This window comes from Vitis riparia, chromosome 19, assembly GCF_004353265.1.
Source record: "Vitis riparia cultivar Riparia Gloire de Montpellier isolate 1030 chromosome 19, EGFV_Vit.rip_1.0, whole genome shotgun sequence".
In the NCBI taxonomy this organism is placed as follows: domain Eukaryota; kingdom Viridiplantae; phylum Streptophyta; class Magnoliopsida; order Vitales; family Vitaceae; genus Vitis; species Vitis riparia.
In genome coordinates, this window is record NC_048449.1 from 14,984,653 (window position 1) to 15,005,365 (window position 20,713).

Genomic DNA, 20,713 nt, shown 5'->3' on the forward strand with positions numbered 1-20,713 from the left:
TTATAAAAAATTATTTATAAGAAAATTATTAAAAAATTATTTTAAGGATTTTTTTTATAAAAAAAAAAATTATACAAGTCATAACATTATCACTAATATAGTGGGAAAATGTATTTATACAGGATTTATTTAATTATTATAGTAAGGAAACAATTTTTTTTTTTGAAAAAAAAATGTTAAAATATTGTGACTAATTAGGTAAAAAAAAAAAAAATTGATTCATGTGGTTGTAATATAAAAAATATGAAATTTATGACAGTTTGCTCACTCACAAAAATGCTCTTATGAATTTTGCGCTGTAAATGGAGTGTTTGAATGCATTATACAATTCACTTTTACAGCCAACCATACTTTGTTCTATTTCAATTATCATGTACTTTATATAATCAAGGTTACAGGTCATCGGTTGTAACGTTCACAAACGGTCAACCTCTCGGATTTTTTAGTTCTTCGTTTGTATTCACACTTACACATTAAATACTTGTGTGGATAGCTGCTGAGAGGGTCTATGGCAGGACGAAGAAATGTGGGAATGGATCACGGTTAAGGAAGCAATTTTAGTATATGCTTATGATCTACTATGAATTTTTCCTCTTACACTTCATTTATTTCTGCTTATATAAATTTCATTTCATGTGTCATTCAATTGAAATTGTTAAAATGTATATGTAAATAATTGATGCATTATTTCATCTAAAATGTAACACATTAATTAAATTACAAAAAGTTGTCAATATATATCAATTCTTCACTTTTAATTTTACATTTATCATTTTAATTTTTTTTTTTTAACTTTTTTTTTCATTTTAAAATATTAAAAAGGTAAAGTTATTGACAAATAGCTAAAATATCGAAAAAAAATTCTGCTTTTCTTGTTCATGGATACACCGGTAAGCCTCATCATCAACGCCCTTGTGAGTTCTAACGAGATGGAGTAATTGGTACTTGGATCGGCTCCTGTCTGCTTTTCTGTTGGACAAAAGGGTGGCTGCACCACCCATTCAGAACAAACAGTTTATAAGAACCATTGATCTATCGTTGCCGCTGTAATAATTGGTGTGGAATTTGGTGGTCCAAAAATTGAGTGGCCACGTAAGCAAAGTTAGTTGATTAACTAACTGAAAGCATACCTGTTTCATTTAGTTTTTCCATGTACTTGTATAAAAGGGTGAAGGAAGAAGAAGAAAAAAATAGAATAGAGGTGTGTGTGAGTTTTCTAATTTATAGAACAAGTGTGAGAGGATTTCGGAGTTTAAATCTTCTTCATTATACTATAGAGAGAGCTTGAAAATTCTCAGAGATTCCAGAGGGTATAAAATGGTTCATTCTTAGTGGATTTTTGGAGGTGATCTTGATCCGTGGATGTAGGATTCCAATCTTGGATCCGAACCACGTAAATTCTGCTTGTCTTGTTCTGTTTTTCTAATTTCTGGTATTGTTTTTCTTTGTTTTCTATAATTGGTGTTCAATCTCATTTTATTGAGGAACTTGGATAAAACCTCAACATCTGGTAACAAAGCTGAATCAAGAACAAAGAAAGAAGAATGTCGACTACAAAGTATGATATTGAGAAGTTCAATGGCAGAAATGACTTCGGGCTGTGGAAGATGAAGATGAAGGCCATCTTGATTCAACAGGGCATTGAAAAGGCTTTACTACTTGATAAAGATCTTCTAGAAAGCGTGACTAAAAAGGAAATGCAATAATTTCAAAGAAAGGCTTACAACTTGATCATATTAAGTCTTTCTAATTAGGTTCTGAGAAAAATATCTCATGAGAAAACTATTGTTGGGGTTTGGAAAAAGCTGGAAGAATTGTACAAAACCCGAGCTTTGCCAAATCGCATTTATCTGAAAGAACATTTATATGGTTTCAAGATTGAAGAATCAAATCCAATTGATGATGCCTTAGATGAGTTTAATAAATTGGTGTTGGATTTAAAGAGTTTAGATATCAAGGTGGAGGATGATCGAAGATAAGGCAATCATTCTCTTAAACTTTTTACCTAAATCTTTGAAGCATTTTAAAGAAACCTTGAAATATGGCAGAGATGCCATTACATTTGATGATGTTTAGAATGCCTTGAATGCTAAGGTGTTGGATATGAAGTCCTCTGACAAAACTAACAGTGGTGAAAGTTTAACTGCTAGAGGAAGACCTCAAAATAAAAATAACAATGGAAAATGAGGAAAATCACATTCAAGATCAAAGTCCAAAGGCAAGAAAGATTATAGGAATGTCAAATGCTATCATTGCAACAATATGGGACATATAAGAAGAATCTGCCAAGATAGACAAGAAGAAGAAAAGACTCAAGCACAAGGAAGTGTTGCCATTATAGATGATGGTTCTGATAACGCAGAGGTTCTCATTGTTACATTGAATCAAAATCATGAAGAATGGGTCTTGGACTCAGGTTGCACCTATCATATGTGTCCAAGAAGAGATTGGTTTTCATCCTATCAAGAAGTTAATGGTGGAAAGGTGTTGTTGGGAAACAGCATGAGCTATAGTGTGGTTGGAATTGGCACGGTGGCTATTAACATGTTTGACGGAATGACAAGAACTCTCAAAGAAGTCAGGCACGTACTAGACCTGAAGAGAAATCTAATATCTCTTGGAACTTTGGATGAATCGAGTTATAACTTCAAAGCAGAAATTGGGAAATTAACAATTTCAAGAGGTGCCATGGTTGTCATGAAGGGTCAGAAGAGAAATGGCTTATATATCCTAGAAGGTCACACATTGAAAGGTTTAATGGGATCAGTGTTAAGAACTGAAACTGATAAAAAAATTCTTTGGCATAGAAGACTTGGTCACTTAAGTGATCGAGGTCTAAAAGAATTGCAAAAACAAGGCTTATTGTGTGGGGATAGCATCAGCAAGATTGATTTTTGTCAGTATTGTATTCTTGGCAAGCAACACAGGTTGGCATTCAAAGCTGCAATACACAAGTCAAAGGATGTATTGGAATATGTGCATTCAGATTTATGGGGGCATGCAAGAGTCTCTACTCATGGTGGAAACAAGTACTTTCTATCCTTGATTGATGATTACTCTAGAAAAGTTTGGCTATACTTGTTAAAAACTAAAGATGAACATACTGTCTTAACAAAGGTTAATGAGTGGAAGGCTTTAGTTGAAAATCAAACTAATAAAAGAGTAAAGGTATTAAGAACAGATAATGGGCTAGAGTTTTGCAATGAGGAATTTGAAATGTTTTGTAAAAATCAAGGTATTTTAAGACACAAAACAGTAAGGAATACACCTCAACAAAATGCCCTAGCAGAGAGGATGAATAGGACATTGCTAGATAGAGTAAGGTGTATGTTACATAGTTCTGGCTTATCTAAACTTTTTTGGGGTGAAGCTATAATGACAACTTGCTATTTAGTAAATAGAACTCCATCTAGTGCAACAGACTTTAAAACTCCAGAAGAGCTTTGGTCTGGAAAGCCTTCTAACCATGAACAACTTAGAATCTGTGGGTGCACAGCTTATGTTCACCAAAGTGAAGGAAAATTAGAACCAAGGTCAATAAAATGTATCTTCTTAGGTTATCTAGAGGGTGTTAAAGGTTACAGGCTATTAAATAAGGAATCTCATGGTGTTAAAATAATAATAAGTCCTGATGTTGAGTTTAATGAAAATGAAATGCTTTCTATGAGAACTAACACTGCAGGTACAGAGGAAGATTTTGAAAATATGAGCTTGACACTTGATAAAGACCATTTTGAGTTTGAGGTGGAGTTATCATCTCAAGATGGTCATGATAAACAAAATGATTTAGCACTTGGTGGCCTAGAGACAGAAGATACTAAGGTGATAGGTTCAAATGTTGAAGGTGGTGCAGGAACCAACTCACAAAAAGTTGGTCTTAATTATCTCTTGTCAAGGGATAGAGCTAAGAGGAACATAAAACCCCCAGACATGTTTAGTTTTGCAGATCTGATTGCCTATGCTCTATTGACTGCTATGGAGTATGAAGAGAGTGAGCCACTCTCTTACTAGGAAGCTATAAACAACAATGAATCAATGAAATGGCTCAGAGTAATGAGTGAAGAATTTGAATCCTTATAGAAAAATCAGACTTGGGTGCATGATTACTACTCAAAACATGTTATTTTGTAGCTTGTAATTAGCTCTTTTAAACACCCTTGAGTAGTAATTATTACCTTTTAACTCAATTGGCATGTTAAGGACCCTTGCAATCGTTTCTAATCAAATTGTGTTAAGTTTTGGTGTTTTTGATAGCTTTTTGCTCACCAAAGCAATTTAAGAATGAGGGAGAGATGTATATAGTTCATGGTAAAGCTTTTGGAAGCTCAAATTCATGAAGAAACCAAGCTTTGGAGCCTCATAGTCCTTTGCCAAAGTCGTTCAAAGTATGCAAGGAAAAAGCAGTGGAGAGAGGAAAACAGAGGACAGCAGCTGCAGTCTTCCTTTGCACTTTTGGAGCACTTCCCGATGTCCATTTTCACATGCTATATACCATTTCAAAGCTCAGGAAGTCAAGAATCCAACGCTTCAAACCATGTACGATTTGGAGCTGAATTGAGGAAGATATGGCCTTCGGAAGACAACTGCATCAAGCCGAGGGACAATTTCGCACCTTGCGAAATTGGAACTTCAACGTGCGAAATTTAAAGTGGATGGCAGCTGTGTAGTCGCGGTGAAGCCCAGCATGCGAAGTTGATTTTTCAACTTGTGAACTTGGATCTCAATGTGCGAAAGTGGATTCTAAGTTGCGAAATCAACTTGCGAAATTTTCGCAAGTCACCATGCAACGTGCGAAATTGGGATATTTGTGCCGACTCTTTTTCTTTTGATATTTTTTGTGTCTAAATTTCCATTTTCTCCTTGTATTCAGCCACTCATGTAATTCCTTAGCTAGGAAGTATCCAAGGAAGGGTAAATTACCTTCCTATATAAACTCTCTTGTAAATACTAAAAAGAGGACTCTCGAGGAGACCAACTTATGTAAATTTTACACTTAGGTGGCGTTTGTTTTTTTGGCTTTTTGCTGAAAACCATTTGCTTTCAGAATTTAGGTTGTTTTTTTTTTTTTTAATTTTTGATGATTTATTACTGAATTTTTAAAATTTTTGACTAAATAAAAAAAGCTAAAGTATTTGGCTTTTTCTATTTAGAAAAAGCCAATTTTTTAAACCTTTACCGAATGCGATTGAACCCGAACCCGACGTCCAAACCTACCCACCCATCCCTTGTAGCTCTCTGCAACCCCGATCCTCAACCCTCACCTCATCCCCAAAGCATCGCTCTCCTTCCGAGACTACAGAGTTGGAAAGAAGCTCCTCTTTCATTCAGCATTGTTGATTTGATCGAAGGTAACTGACCCAAATTTATTTTGGTTTTAGGATTTCAATAGAGCATTTGAGTCTCATTTTCCAGTACTTCTCTTTCTAAAACTCTCATTTTCAATAGAGCATTCTGGTTCACGTGTTGCAGGTCCGTTTATTTTTTAAGGAAGAAAAACTTTGTTTGGTGATATCTTATTATTTAGAGCCTATTTGATATGGTTGTTGTCTCATTGTTAATTTGGGTTTGTTTGATTGTTGTGATTTTTGTGGTTTGTTGGGTTATTTTTTAAGGAAGAAAAATTTTGGGTTTAATCTTATTGATTTCATATCATAGTTTGTTGGGTAGAGCATTTGTGCTCAAACTGTTTGTTAGAATGCCCATGAGAGTTCTTAAATAACGTGGAATACCCCCTCCAAATGATTGAACGCCATTGAAAGTTGTTGCAGAGATGAAAGGTTTCCCTGAATGTTGGGGGTTTATAGGATTTTTTGAGTCCTCTTTGTAAGGTTGTAGGGGTTTGGATCATCCAAAAATGGCTCCTACACTTGCCTACTGCATTGGACTTGTGCATCATCCTGTCCTCCGTTTTACCCTTCCTTAAGTCATTAGTAGCTGGATTTTTAAGAATGGTATGCCCCCCATTGCCAAAGAAATTGGTAATTCAAATCATTCCTTTCTTTTTCCACAAAGATCAAGATGGCTTTACAGTTCCTGTGAGCCCAGAAACCAATTACAGAGGAACCTAATTCTAAAATGATTTGGCATCTAAAATGTTTAGTTTTACATGAGCAGTGATTTTTTATACAATATCCACTCAATCTGCTGAGAACCCAATTTGTTACCAAGAAGCAATGAGGTTCCAGAATCTTAAAGATGGATCAAAGGCATGAGGCTCAAACAGAGCATCTCCTCCTATCCTTTTCTTCTTAAACCCCAATGCTGATTTTGGAATTTTTAACATAATGTCATTATCAATATCAGATAGATTATCAGGCTTTCAAAGTAATCTTCTGTCATAAGCTGCCCCTTCCCTTTCCATATCCCAAATTATATTCTTTTGTTCTGATTATAAAAAACTAATATATCAATATTTTATAACCCACAAGATTAAAATAGCTTTGGAGGATAATTTGTCCTATTACAAAGCAATGGCAGAACCCGACAGAGAATTCCTTATGGTGATTGAAGAAAGCAATTGTACAAACTTGAGCAAATGATTAAATCACCCCAAGGTTGCTGGGTCTTTATCTTTTAGAATTTGTATGGGCTTTAACTTATCATATAAAAAGTAAAAAAAAGAAAAAGAAAAAAAAGAAAAGTCATGTAGAGGTTGAAACAATGACACAGACAATGGACATTAGATCAAATGGTTCAGATGGCAAGAAACATTGGCCTATCAGAGTATAACTTATGTGACTGGAGGTTTCTATTGAAAATGAGAAATCATAATTAGGGGCATTGAAATTGTTTGCTGGATATATACTTGCAAAAATTATGGTATTTCTTATGTCCCTTTCAATCATTTGCTCAAGTTTGTACAATCTTTACCATGTATCTAATAATACATATAAATGCAAGGATGCTGCATACTCCACAAATCTTCTCTGCATTTGAACCACCTCCATGTTTTTGCCTTTGCCTGTGCCTCCTCTCTACACTCTACACACACAACTCTACCTTGTTAGCTATGACCCTATAAAGCTTTGAAATTTTGAGAGTGCAGATCTTGTGCAATTATTACACAATCAAATGATATAAATGCTCAGAAACTTGAAAGGGATATGATGAATTTAATGTGCAGTAGCAAAATCCAAAGTTTTCTTACTTTTGGGTACAGTCTACTATGAATACATAGTAGACCCTTTTCTTACCTCTTTGTATTTGTGCTATCCTTTCCTACAGAATCATAGCCCCCACCATTTGCTCTCTCTTTCCACCATTTATGAGCTGCTACTTCCCTCAAAAGCACCCCTTCACTTTCTCCCACTTTACATATAATCCTTTTAATATTTTTGTTAGAAAAAAATATTTTCCTTTTCTATTTAGACATACCAAACCAACTGAAGTTTATTTTATTTTATTTTATTGTCTTTAATTGAAAATTGAAAATTAATCATTAATGTTGGTTGGTTTTTTGTACAGTAATGAGTCAAAATATTGAGATTAGTAGGGTAAATTGGATTGACCCCATCCAAAGAAAGCACTTTATTGATCTTTGTCTTCAAGAGGCAAACAAAGGCTTTAGATCAGGTGGAGGTTTAAAGTCTAGTGCTTGGCCTCGAATTGCTGAAGAGTTGGAGAAGTTACTTGGAAAACGTTATACTTCAAAACAACTTAAGAATGGGTGGGATTACATGAAAAGACAATATCTCATTTGGAGTAAAATGATGACTATGACAGGACATGGTTACAACTCTGTAACCAAAACTTTTGATTGGCCAGCTGAAAAATGGGAAGAATATCTACAGGTAGTTTTTTTTATGGATTTGAGTGAATTTTAAAAATAATTGTCTTATATATATATGTATATATGACTAATTTGTTGTTTATCTTGTAAAATAGAAATATCCAGAAGCTAAAAAATTCCGTTTTAAACCATTAGCAAATGTGGAAGAATTAGAGGCATTGTTTGGAGGAGTGTTAGCTACTGGGTCTAAAAATTGGAGCTCTGGGGGAGTGATAGCTTCTGGGGCTGAGGAATCATCAACACATTCTACATCTATGCCTAGCGAAACTTCTATTAGTTTAGAAGAAGATGAGGATTTTCCAAGAAATACTAATGATGAAGCAGAAGGTTCTAAGAAAAAACAGAAGAAAGGAAAGAAAGAGCAAACTCAAGAAGAAATGAATGGAATAGTGAATGTGTTGGAGAATTTTGAAGGACCCACAGTCAAAGAATGCATGAAGATTTTGAAGAGGCTTTTGACTTATGAGGATCCATTATACTATGTAGCAATTAATGCATTTTGCAAGAAGAAAGAGTACTGTGGACCCCGCATTTCGGCTCAATGCGTTTCCCACTCGATGGCGAGCTCGATTTTTATTTTGAAAAATTGATTTTATTTATTGTTTGAAAAATGACTTGGAGTCGCCACTTATTTTTGTTTTATTTTTAAAAGGGTAAACAAAATAAGAAAGAAAAACCCTAAGTGTGACTCCTTGTTTTGGAAAAGGTGATCTACGAAAAAACCGGATCGGGTTCGGGGGTCAGGTTACTTATCGGGAAGGTACGGTAAAGACCGTAGCACCCCTCTAAGTCCCTAAAGTCGGGTCTCTACTAATAAAATGAAGCTAACATGGCAACCAATGAGAACATCAATGAATACTCGAATCGATCATGCACATATGAATATCCGAATATGCAACAAAGGATAACTGAAGTGAGAGTGGATGCGTACCTGATCAGCAAACGGCAACGCGCTATCACAAAATGGGATTAGTGCATAATAACAATCACGAGATATGTCGCACATGCCACTAAACCAAATAAGGAAGCACCAATATCATGCATGACATTTCATTCAATTTCGGTTTTATTTTGAAGAAAATTTATTTGATGTAGGGCCCCCACCAAAGCCCGTTTATTTTGCATGAACCAAATCCGTAAATTCCATCATTAGGAATTACAAAATTTGATTCTTGCTTATTTTAAAAACATTTTAAAAAATCAAAAGAGATGTGAAAATGGCTTGCCAAGAAGAAGAGTGGCAGCAAAATTTTATTTGGAAAAATGGATTTTTGGAATCTAAGAAAAAAACTAAGGATGAAAAACGGATGAGTTTGAAATTATTTTGAAACAAACTAAGACCTAGAAAATTATTTAAAGAAAGTGATTTAAAAGAATATTTTTCCAAATTAGAGATGGTGAAATGGGAAATGGCATTATAGCCCAAAGATGGCCATGCACGTGGACCTGAGGTGCGAATGGTACCCTACTTTGAAGTTGTTGATCTGCAGCTTTCTCAGCATATGGATATCCGCGGCCTTTCTCTATGACAACATGGATCAAAACTGGACCTGTTGTCTTGGTACTCTTAACCTCCTTGAGAATGGTGACGAGGTCATCTATGTTATGGCCATCAACAGGACCCATATAGTAGAGTCCAAGCTCTTCAAAAAGTGTTGATCCAGAACCACTGACCATCCCACGAGCATATTCATCAACTTTTGCAGCCAATTCATGCATCGATCCGCCAATCTGTTCGTAACGCCCTTGGTAACCTCTCATAATTCTCTAAGAGGTCTGTTTGATTGTAACCTATTAAGAGCACTGCTCAAAGCTCCTACAGGTGGTATGGGCCCATCTAGAGTAGCAGTGAGTAATGAAACCCGCCTGTGGTCGTTAAGGATAACAATCATGTCAGAATCCATGTGCCCAGCATTGTTCACTGCTTCATAATCTTGCCCTGCAGTCATGGCTCCACTATAGAGGAACTCAAGGAGAGAATCAAGCTCTTCATGGTTCAATTCCGGGAGCGTTATGGTGTTACTGAGTGCAGCTTTGCATCCATCTGAGTCCAGCATGTTCTTGAAGATCTCTGACCTTGTTGCCAATAATGTTCTATGTGCACATAGAGAAGGTCCATTGTGGCCTGGCTTGACTTCAACATGAGTGTGAATTTGGTCTTCGAAGCGGCAGCAAATCCTCCAAGAAAGCTCAATTTCTCGTTAAGTTCCTCTTCTATCTCTTTCATTTCCTGCACCCATTTCAAAGCATTTGAAAATCCCTTGGAGGAATTTGCAGGAAAGACCGTGGAGTTATTGGATTTATCGAATCCCTTATCATTTTCAAACTTGTTGATGAATGCAACTATGCTTCTAGCATTCTCATAGCAAGCTGCACATATTGTATTCCTTGGAATCAAGACAGTCATAACACCACCAGCAGTCTCCGAACCAAGGAAGAGAGGGGTGACATCCAACAACAATAGGTCTTGGACCTTTTCATTGTCCTCACCGCTCAAGATTGCAGCCTGCACAGCAGCACCATAGGCCACAACTTTTGACGCTTGGATATTGGTATGATGAACCTTAATTCCTGGTTCACGAGTCAAAGAATCCTTGAGAACCAGCACTGGCAGAATTGGGCGAAGAGATTGTCTGTTTTGATGCAAGACTACCAACACCAGGCTCATCAGCTGGAACGTGGATCAAGCTGAGTGGCATATCATATTTATTGCTATAAGGCGTGTCCTTCTCTTATCTGAGATCATTCTTCTCCTGAGTTAATTCACGGGATTCTTCATTCAGTGATGCCTTTTCAGCTTTCAGTTTCTCAACTTGAGCTGTCAAGTCCCAGAGCAATTGAATTGTATCAGAAAGAATGATTGCTTCATCAAATTGCAACCTTTTCAGAACAGCAGGAAGTTGGTTATCAAAGACATGGTAAATTTTATCGCCACCGGGGCGCATGCCATTGAGATGCTCTTTGTATATCTGATCGAAGACACAAGAAGTTTCCATGATCATGCATAACTTTCCTCCATTCTTCTTCAGTTGCCCCAGTGCCAAATCCATATCAGCCAAGGACCCTTCACGCAGACAAAACATCCCCTGCTCATCTTCCAGACTTGGATTAGTTAAACGGCATGATGCTTCATCTTCACATAGAGGCCCTTTATATTCTCCCATGTGTTGCAATGAGCAGGATCCATTTTCCGGAGGATTAGCCAGCTTGTTGAATTTGGGACCTAATGATTTGTTCAAAGTTGTAATATTCCTGTCATGACACATTTTGGAGGATTCAATGACAATGTCAGCTGCCTGCATTTGAACCAATTTTCTTCCAGATTCTAGGCCACCACATTTATCAGTCATATCATCATAGACTCTGACAGAAGAATCTATATTTTCCTCTACATCATGACCATGATTCCAAGATGCTTGTGTCCTCTTCGAAACCTTGGCATCCTCCCCCTGGGACACACCCATAGCTCCTCTTTCTTGCTTGATTTCTAGCACACTGCCACTAATCTCTTCTATTCCAGATTGATGCTTATTTTTTAGATGTCCTTAGGATGCTTCTGAATCATTAAAGTGCAACTTTTCATGTGGCAGAACGGGTAACGAGCTTGAAAACCAACTAACATCACTTGATGTATGATAGGCATCAGTTTCATGTGGGATCCTTGCTGATCATGAGTCCATAAAAACGATTTCCTCTCTCTCAAAGGATGGCTCAGGTGCAGCCTTTGGTGAATCCCAGTTTCACGCCTATGCATCTGATCTAACACTAGCAGATTTTAATGGGGTGGCAGCCATGGATGCATATGGCACGGACTGGTGATATGGGGAGAGAAAAGGTGGTTTTTATCTTCATGGGCAATCGGCATTTCCACCAGGGCCTCCATAGTAAAAGTAATGGCCCCAGTCCCCATTACTGCCTGTCTGAACATCATAGCAATTTGACTGCTCAGTGAAGGTGCCAATGCCCTTAGGGGCCTTGAGGTTATTGAAGGAATCAACTATCTGAATATTCCTGAAGTAGCTTGACTTGCTAAACCCTTCTTCGGGGAAACGCCCACTGCCCATTTGAGTTGAGGTGTGCTGACCATCTGGTTCTGAATTCACCACCTCACCTCCCCACTCAATCATAGAGGCACTGTCACCCAAGTATGAGAATAGGAAAGCTGGCCAATAACCCAATACATAGTCATTTCCAAATTGCATCCACCAGTTTCCCTCCTTTGGATCCTTCCAGACAAGTACACTAATATCATATGGTGAATTTCTAAATGCAGAAACAGGAGAGATGCTTGCACCCATTGCTATTTCACTGTTGATTTGGATAAAGCCTGAACAGAGAAGATTGTAGCATCCTGTGGCCTGATATGCATCACTAGTCCAGTAAGTGAACAGTCTTGTGTTGTTGTCACCATATAGATCTGGACTGACCTGCCAACCAGCTTCAACGCTGTTAAGGTCTTCACCAAAGGAACCTCCCAATATCCAAAGCTGAGACAAACTGAACTCGTTTGGCTGCTGTATTCTGGGTTCCCAGACATTAATGGTGGCTTTAACTCCATAGTATTTATCTCCTTCAACATAAGCAATTGCATGCTGATGGCCACTCTCATTGATGAGATCAGGATCTGCAGACCTTGGCAGAGGAATGGTTCTGTGCTTCTTTCTTCCATATCTTTTCATTGAACTTGCTCTAAGAATATCATCCTGTTTTGTTCTTCTGATGGGTATGGTGCCTTCAGGGCATTTACCATTCACATGCCACAGCTAAGTGATTGGATTTGTCCTCTGTTTAGGCTTTGTAGACACTTTGCTTTCATTATAAAGCCCTTCCAGGTGGTAATTGGGCTTCATCTGAATTGTGTGATTTTTCAGGAATGGATGATCAAAGGCTGGTTGATGAGAAATGTGAACAGAGTCTATTAAATCCCCATCTGAGCTCTTAATGGTTTTGACAGCAGGCTTATTCAACCGCTTCAAGTGCTTCTGGATGGAAAAGCTGGGACAATGGGCTCAAGGTCAACAAACACAGCACGAAGGATATGCTTTCCAGCACCAGTTTCGCTGAAAAAGGTGTTGAAGGCATTATCGCCCCCACCGCTCAAGATCGCGGCCTGTATAGCAGCATCATAGGCCACAGCTTTTGGCGCTTGGATATTAATTGAAGTAACGGCAGTAATGGATCTTTCCTTCTCATAACATACTGACCAAACTGGGAATGGCGACATATCTGCATCCTCATACATCCAAATACTCGCTGGAGATCGTCCGATGTGAATAACCCAAGCCTGTTCACACTTTCTAAGAATTCAGGAATCATTCATGCGGGTCTTCCATGTTCATCACTGCCACTTTCAGAAAACCCGAACAATCCTGTATAGATGGGTTCCATGCATTTCATCTCCTCTCTTGTTGAAATGCCCAAAACCTTGTTGATTGCAGCCAGCTAGTCGACCCCAACCTCTCCACTGAGCTCAAATGTCAACAATTTGAGGCATGTGTTCATGTAAGTGACACACTGCTTCTTGTTAAATTATGATTGCTCCTGAATAAGTCATTCCACGCATTGGTGCAGTCTCACCGTAGCAGTTCTTTGTTGTTGTCAATGCCCCAGCACTCCATTGCCCCACTCACAGCCCCTGCACCCACTTTCTGTTCATCAAAGGTTCAGAAACGCCCCCGCGCACAATCCTTTGAGCTAAGCCTTCAGCAACTGCAGTCTTTCCCACACCAGGCTCACCAATAATGACATGGTTGTTCTTTGTTCTCCTAGATAATATCTGGATGCAACGCCGAATTTCATCATCTCGTCCTTGGTATTTATCTGCAATCCTTCTCCTATTCTTCACCTTCTTTTCTGCTTCCTCCAAGGTGAGGTTTTTATTTATATTGAGCAACTTTGTCAAAGTCGTACCAAGATCCAGCTGGAATTGCAACAAATTCCTTTCCTTGCATCATTAGTAGGTAGTAAGTTGCTGATTGTAAACCCTTAAGCTGACCATGATACTGATATTGACCTGTTTCATCCTCCAAAAGCTAAGGTTTATTCTTGTACTCCTCCCATGGCCAAACCCGAAAATGATGTTCCATTGAAACAAACTCAAGATTCTTCGTCCAACACTTGAAGATAATGATGATGTCGGGTGAGGTGGTGTATATGGGATGAAAATGAAGAGCATAGGGATGAGTTTGATGCGTGTAAAGGTTGAGGTGACAGATTGGGTGACGAAAGGTGATGAATGGAGTCGTGGGTAGCAAGAAAAATGGGTGAATCAGGTATTAGAGAAGAGTGACTGCATAGAGATATGGAGAAGGACCTTGTATACGTGGTATCCATGCATGCGGGTAGGTGTATTTGGGTATGTGATGCCATGCCCACTAACATCCGGTGAGATGACAACCCTTACATTACTGCCAGATTGTAAAACCTCTCTGACCCCGCTCATATGGTTCACATATGCCTCAACCTGACCAAGCTCATGACGTGTCTCTTCACCCACTTGCCTTATTTCAAGTTCACTTCTGATAACCCCAAGTTAAATTCATGTAACTAGCAAATCTCATATTTGCTCATTATAAGCTTCCAGAACACCACCAGATGTATCACATCAGGATTGCTGCAAGAGGCTTCGTTAATTCCACCTTGGGATTCGCTACAGTTGTAGGAGGGACGGGACTGGCAGTATGGAACACTCCATCAGATCCTTCAAAGGCAGGATAAAGAGTTCTGTTCTACAGCAAGTCTGCCTTAAAAGAGTTTCAGGTTCTCAGATGCTTTCTCAAGTTTCTTCAAATGAGCATCATTTCCATCACTGGGATCTCTAACAATTCCACGGACAATGTAGCCCTTGGATAGAAGAAAACTCAACGACCCATGAAGCAATATACCCACCTGCACTTGTCACACACACTCTGCCCTTCTCTGCCAAATTGAATTTCAACAAATTCACCAAAACAGACCCAAGTCATTGTTTCTAACAGTTTAGGCCTTGTCAAACTCTCCCAGATGAGACACTACCCACTGGAGGTGATAAATTTTCTGGTGCGTGTGGAGGAGATTTGGAGGAGATTAGCTCCCATTAATGCTACAGATTCGAACATAGCCTGGTGGACTGCTCTTTGGCTCATTCCTTCATTTACTATTGCCTGAGCTTGCCTTGCAGCCCCCTGGAGTGCAGTTTCCAGCATCTTCATCTCCAACTTCAATTTCTCAACTTCAACAACAGAATCTACAGAGTCAGACACATTGGTTCTTGATCCAAATGCTGATTCCTTAACGTCAGTGTTGTAATCATGGGCTTGCGGATCAACTATTTAGCATCCTTCTCACTCTCGTCCTTGACTTCTTGCATGCAGAAACTTTGCTTAAAGGGCTCCACCTTCACACCCATTTGTATCCTGAAGCGATAGTGCAACGCATCTGGATTCATGCACTTAGTTTCTTCCATGGTGGGTGTACCCAGAAATTAATGATTTCCACCAACTGATCAACACCATTTTTCACCAGAAACAGTAGCTATCCAACCACAAGGCAGCCTGCCGACCATGTATCCGAGGCAATTGCGTATTCTATAGCTTTAAACTCTCCCGCATACTAGGCAAACCACCAGCCTTCAAAGAACCAATTCTGCAAGCCTAATACATCCCCATAAAACCATAGGAGTATTGGTAGAATAGTCACCTCTGCCATACAGATCGCTGACAACAATGGTATCCACAGTGCGGACCGCTCTCTGTTCATATGCTCAAACACTGATCTACCAAGATCTTAGTAACCTCTTCAGGATAAGCAGATTCAAGGAGTCCCAATCCCTCACAGTCTCGTCATCCCATAGCCCACTCCCCATTACGGCTTCATATTCAAGAAAGTCCAAACACGCAGAGCAAAGACAAAAAGTAGCAAAAACAGAGCAATGGAGGGGAAGAATGAAATGAATCATTAAGAACAATGCTTCACCTCTTAGTTAGTGGGCTTGCAAATGAGTGAATTAAAAGGTCTTTTTTTTCTTTAAAATGTCACAGAGGAGGTAAAACAAAGTTAAATCAATTTTCAGTCATAAACAGGAGCAAAAGAGGAGCAGTCAACCATGAAGAACAGAGCATAAATGGTCCAAAAATCAACAGCAATGCATCTCGATAATAATATATGAAGAGAAAAAGAAAGAAGCAAAAAAAACATAATGGAAAACTTACTCTGCAGCTCCTCTCTTCCTCTGTTATCTCTTTTTTTTAAGCCCTTGCTCTCTGTCTTGCTTCTCAAGGTATTCCCAAAAAGCTCCTCTCAGCAACCAGAAAACACATTACCCTCTCGCCTCCCCTCACTCTCTCCCTCTCTCAAAATATCTCTCTCCAAAGTCCACCCCCCACAAGGCTCCTCTGGAACCTTCTCTTGCAGCTCTCTCATCCTCCCTAAAAATCTCCCACGGCAGCCTCCAAAAGCACCTCCAAAAGCAACCACGGATCCTGCAGCTGCCAGCTACCTCTCTCTCTCTCTCTCCAGTAGCTTGCTCTGTTTTTCTCCGCCCTTTTCCTTCCTCCTCTCTCTGCCAGAAAACCAGCAACCAAAAGCACCCCCCACCACCTGCAGGAGACGCTCCCCCTCTAACAGACTCTGAACCAGGGTCAGAGAGGAAGAAAGGAGAGGGGGGGGGGAAGGAATTCGTTTTGAGCTGGGGGGGCAGAGAGAGCTTTCAGGTGAGGGGCTTTTGTTTGAACATTTTTAGGGCAGCTGCAGAGGGAGGAAGTATTCGTTTAGGGTGAGCTGCAGAGAGGTGCAGGGGGAGGTGCTACCAGGGAGAGAGAGGGAAGAAAGCAAACCAGAGAGGGGGGTCTTCATTACTGGTTTTCTTGGGTGAGAAATCTGGGGCAGAGAAAGAAGTTTAGCTTAAAAGAGCAGAGTCGACATTTCAAAGGTGGCAAGAGAGGAACAAGGGAGGAATTGCTGGGATTCGACCATTTCACACTTTAGGTTCTCCACTCTTATCTTATTTCATTTGATATCCAATCACACCATGCTTCTTTCTGATATTTAGATGCTTGTTTTGACTATCTAATGTGTTAAAATTGTTTCTCAACGTTTGATTGCTTGGTCTCTATTATCCCCTATATGTGTTGCATTATGGTTCTGCTATTTGTTTGTGTGTTAAAATCAGTCAAGAACCTCCCACCAGTTCTTAGCTCTCAGTGATTTTCATGGGAGAGAGCTAGATTTAATAGCGTTATCTCTTCTTTCATATGCTCTATTTTCCTTCGTTGTATCCTTCGTCTCTGATGTGTTTAGCGTGAGTATCATGGTCTGGGGTTTGTTGCTTGCATTGGGATGTCTTTGAAAAAGCTCAGTAGCAAGGCATCTGGGATTCGTGTGCTTCACTACCCATTCTTTGAGTTGGAGCCCTCATTCACTGCCAGTTCTGAGCAGTTCCGCATTGAAACTGGAAGAGAAGTTACCTCTGAAAGTCATTGTGATCCCTGTAGTTCTCGCCTGGACTCACTACTCAACGTAATATATGGCATTTTGAATTGTTTCCATCACGGCAGCAGCAAAGGAGATATGGCTCCTATTCGTTTCTGGATCTTGCTCAATACAACGGCTGTGAGAAGGTATATCCAAGTCAGGCAGAACACTCTCACAGAGATCTGGTAGGGTTGAAAGGAGCGTATTGGGTTTTAAGAGATATTTTACCGAGGTGTGTTTTGACTGAAGAAGTAAACAAGCTGAAGACATCCAGAGAGAAAACTCGCTTGAGCTGAGAAAGGTTTTGGAGAATAGGTTTTGTCAGAAAGGGAAGAAGAACCCGAGACATGAAGAATTACAGACAACTTGGGAAGAAGATTCAATTGGAGAACGTCCGGATGTATGGGGCTCTAATATGTTTGGCGCATTCCTTCTGGGGATTTGGGATGACATAATGGTGTCGAAATTAGTGCCTGTTTTTGTTCCCATGCCTACATGCAATTGTTTCACTTCCTCAGATTTATGACAAATCTTCACACATAAAAGCACCTTTAACAGTTTATGCTTGTACTTCCATGTTGGGCATGATGACTGGTGTATATAAGACAGAAACTCGTGATTTGATGATGTCAATGCTTAAACCATGGGTGGGTTAGTTCTCTACCATCTTAGAGCATCCGGTGCAATCTGAAGGCCCTGATGGTTGGAGAGTTAGAACGGGGTTTTGAAGAGTTTGAATCAGTTCGTTCAAAATTTCTCAAAAACAACACTTGCAGCCTGCTTGTATCTATGCTTACCCAGGAGCATGCAGCTACTTTCCTTCTCGTATTTGGCCCCCACCCTCAATCTCTTCTCTTTATATATACCATGGCTCCATCACACCTGCCTACACGCTCTCACTTTTGGTTTTCAAAATACTCATTAAACACATCCTTTATCATTTTACCCTCCATATCCATCCCCACATCTGTTTCTCTCTCATTACATCCTCACATCCATTTCACCATGCACATAAACCCATTTTCTATCCTATCACCATATTCTCTCTCTCTACCCACCCAGCTATTTTTCACCACTTTTCCCTAGTCATTCATCGTGCATTCCCTTCTATTCTTTCCTTGATGCATGCATATAACCACTCTCATCCACATACTTCAGCATGCCCAATGACTGTACCCACCATACCCGTTCTCTTTCATTGCTATATTTCCATCCACCATGCTCACGTTCATACCCATTTCTTCTCATGAATTCATTCACTCTGTACCCCCAATCCACGCTGCATGCACCCATGGCCAGCTTGTGCCACGTGTATCATGGCTTCATCCACCCTTACCCGCTATTGGGGGTTTCTCTAACAGTCTCCTCCTTCTTCTCTGCTCCAAGTTCCAATGGAGACTTTCAAGAGTTTTTGTCCTGAAGCCCAAGCTTGTTGACGATTCTGATAGCTTGGATGGAACCTTGGCGGAATAATTTCTGGGGAGTAATTTAGTGTCTTTACTGAGCTGGTTGATCTCGACCTCAGCTACAATTCTTCCTTTGAACAGCTCCCTGTGAAAATCTTCAATTTCACCAATCTGAGAAGTGTGGATATCAAAGGAAACAGTTCTTTAGGTCACTTTCTTGGTGGAGTTTCCAGGTTTGAGCGCCTTGTTATGATTGACGCCTTCAGTAACAGTTTTCCAGGTCCATTACCCACTGAAATCTCTCAGCTTGAATATCTAAAAGTTCTCAATCTAGCTGGGAGTTATTTCAAAAGACCGATCCCACCAGAATATGGTTCTTTCAAGAGCTTCGAGTTTGTTCATCGGACATGAAACTCAGCTCCGTGAGAGCAACAACCAGGAGGTTCACCACCAACCTGAGCTTGGACTATGGCTTCAAAGGTGCTGAGATATCCATGCCGGACCACCAGATGAGCTTGCAGAGAAACAGGATTGCCATCAGAACGACATCAAAGTTCCAGTTGTAGATATGAGTGGCGTCCAGAAAGGTGATCGGCACAAGGAGATTGTTGAAGAAGTCCGGATTGCATCAGAGGAGTGGGGCTTTTTCCAAGTTGTGAATAACGGAATCCCCTCAAAATGTGCTGGAAGAAATGATCAATGGGATACGAGTGTTTAATGAACAAGATCCTGAGGTCAAGAAAGAGTACTATTCTCGTGATATGATGAGGAAAGTAAAATTCAACAGCAAATATGATCTCTACCATTCGCGGGCTGCTAATTGGAGGGACACTTTGACAATTTCCCTTACTTCAGATGGCCTTGACCCCCAAGAATTGCCAGCGATCTGCAGAGAGGCAACAACTGAGTACATAAAGCATGTTATGAAGCTGGGGGACGTTCTTTTTTTGAGTTATTATCAGAGGCCCTTGGACTCAAACCAGACCACCTAAGAGCCATGGGATATACTGAAGGGAGCAGCACCATGGTCTGCCACTACTATCCAGCATGCTAAGCATGGCCACCTTTGATTGGGCCATCTTTAGGACACACGTGACTCACCTTATATTTTCATGCATGTTTTCAAAAACCCATTTTCAAAAAGAAAACCTCACTTTCAGGTGATTTTAAGTCTTAATTTTTCTCTCTCTTGTTTTTAAATAAATCTAGTTTTAATAAATCAATTCCAATCATTTTCCACTGATCATGCATCTTTTACTTTATTTTTTTTATTTTTTTATTTTTTTATTCTTATTCATATTTTCATTTTTATTTCATTCATTTCACCTTTAATTATTATTATTATTATTATTATTATTTTATCCTTGTTGTTTTTAAAATAATCCCTCAAATCCCAATTTTCAAATAGTTTTCCAATTTTTAAAATTCTTCAAATGATTTTAACTTCTTAAATTTTTCATCCTTAGACATTTTTTTAGGTTCTAAATACTTCATTTTTTAATAAAATTTGCTTCCACTTTCTATTCGGCAAGCGATTTTCAAATCCTTCATGATCTTTTAAAATGTTTTAAAATAAGCAAGAATTTAATTCCGTAATTCCGAATAAATGGAATTTATGGAATTAATTCATGCTAAAATAAACGGGCTTTGGTGGGGGCCCCACATATGTGATTATAATTGACTGATTGACTGGTTGGTTGACTTATCTACCATGTATGATTGATTTCCTCTGTTCCTTGATATACATATAGTCATTCTGTGTTTATTCACTAACCCCTTTCATGATAGCGCGTTCGAGATTGCTGCCCAGGTACGCATTCACTCGTTCTGATAGTTCATTTTATATATTCTGATTCTCACATGTGCATGATTTATTCGGGGTATCCATTGATTTATGCATCGATTGCCACGTCAGCTTCATCTTATTAGTAGAGACCCGACTTTAGGGACTTAGAGGGGTGCTACGGTCTTTACCGTACCTTCCCGATAAGTAACCTGACCCCCGAATCCGATCCGGTTTTTCGCAGACCACCTTTTCCAAAAATAAGGAGTCACACTTAGGGTTTTC

The 20,713-nt window shown here is 39.3% G+C and overlaps 2 pseudogenes; both read right to left on the reverse strand.

Annotated features, from left to right (window-relative positions):
* Window positions 1–842: 842 nt before the first annotated feature.
* The window catches only part of LOC117908244, a 31,672-nt pseudogene continuing 11,801 nt past the window's right edge, over window positions 843–20,713 (reverse strand).
* On the reverse strand, window positions 11,629–13,013 carry LOC117909010 (annotated as a pseudogene).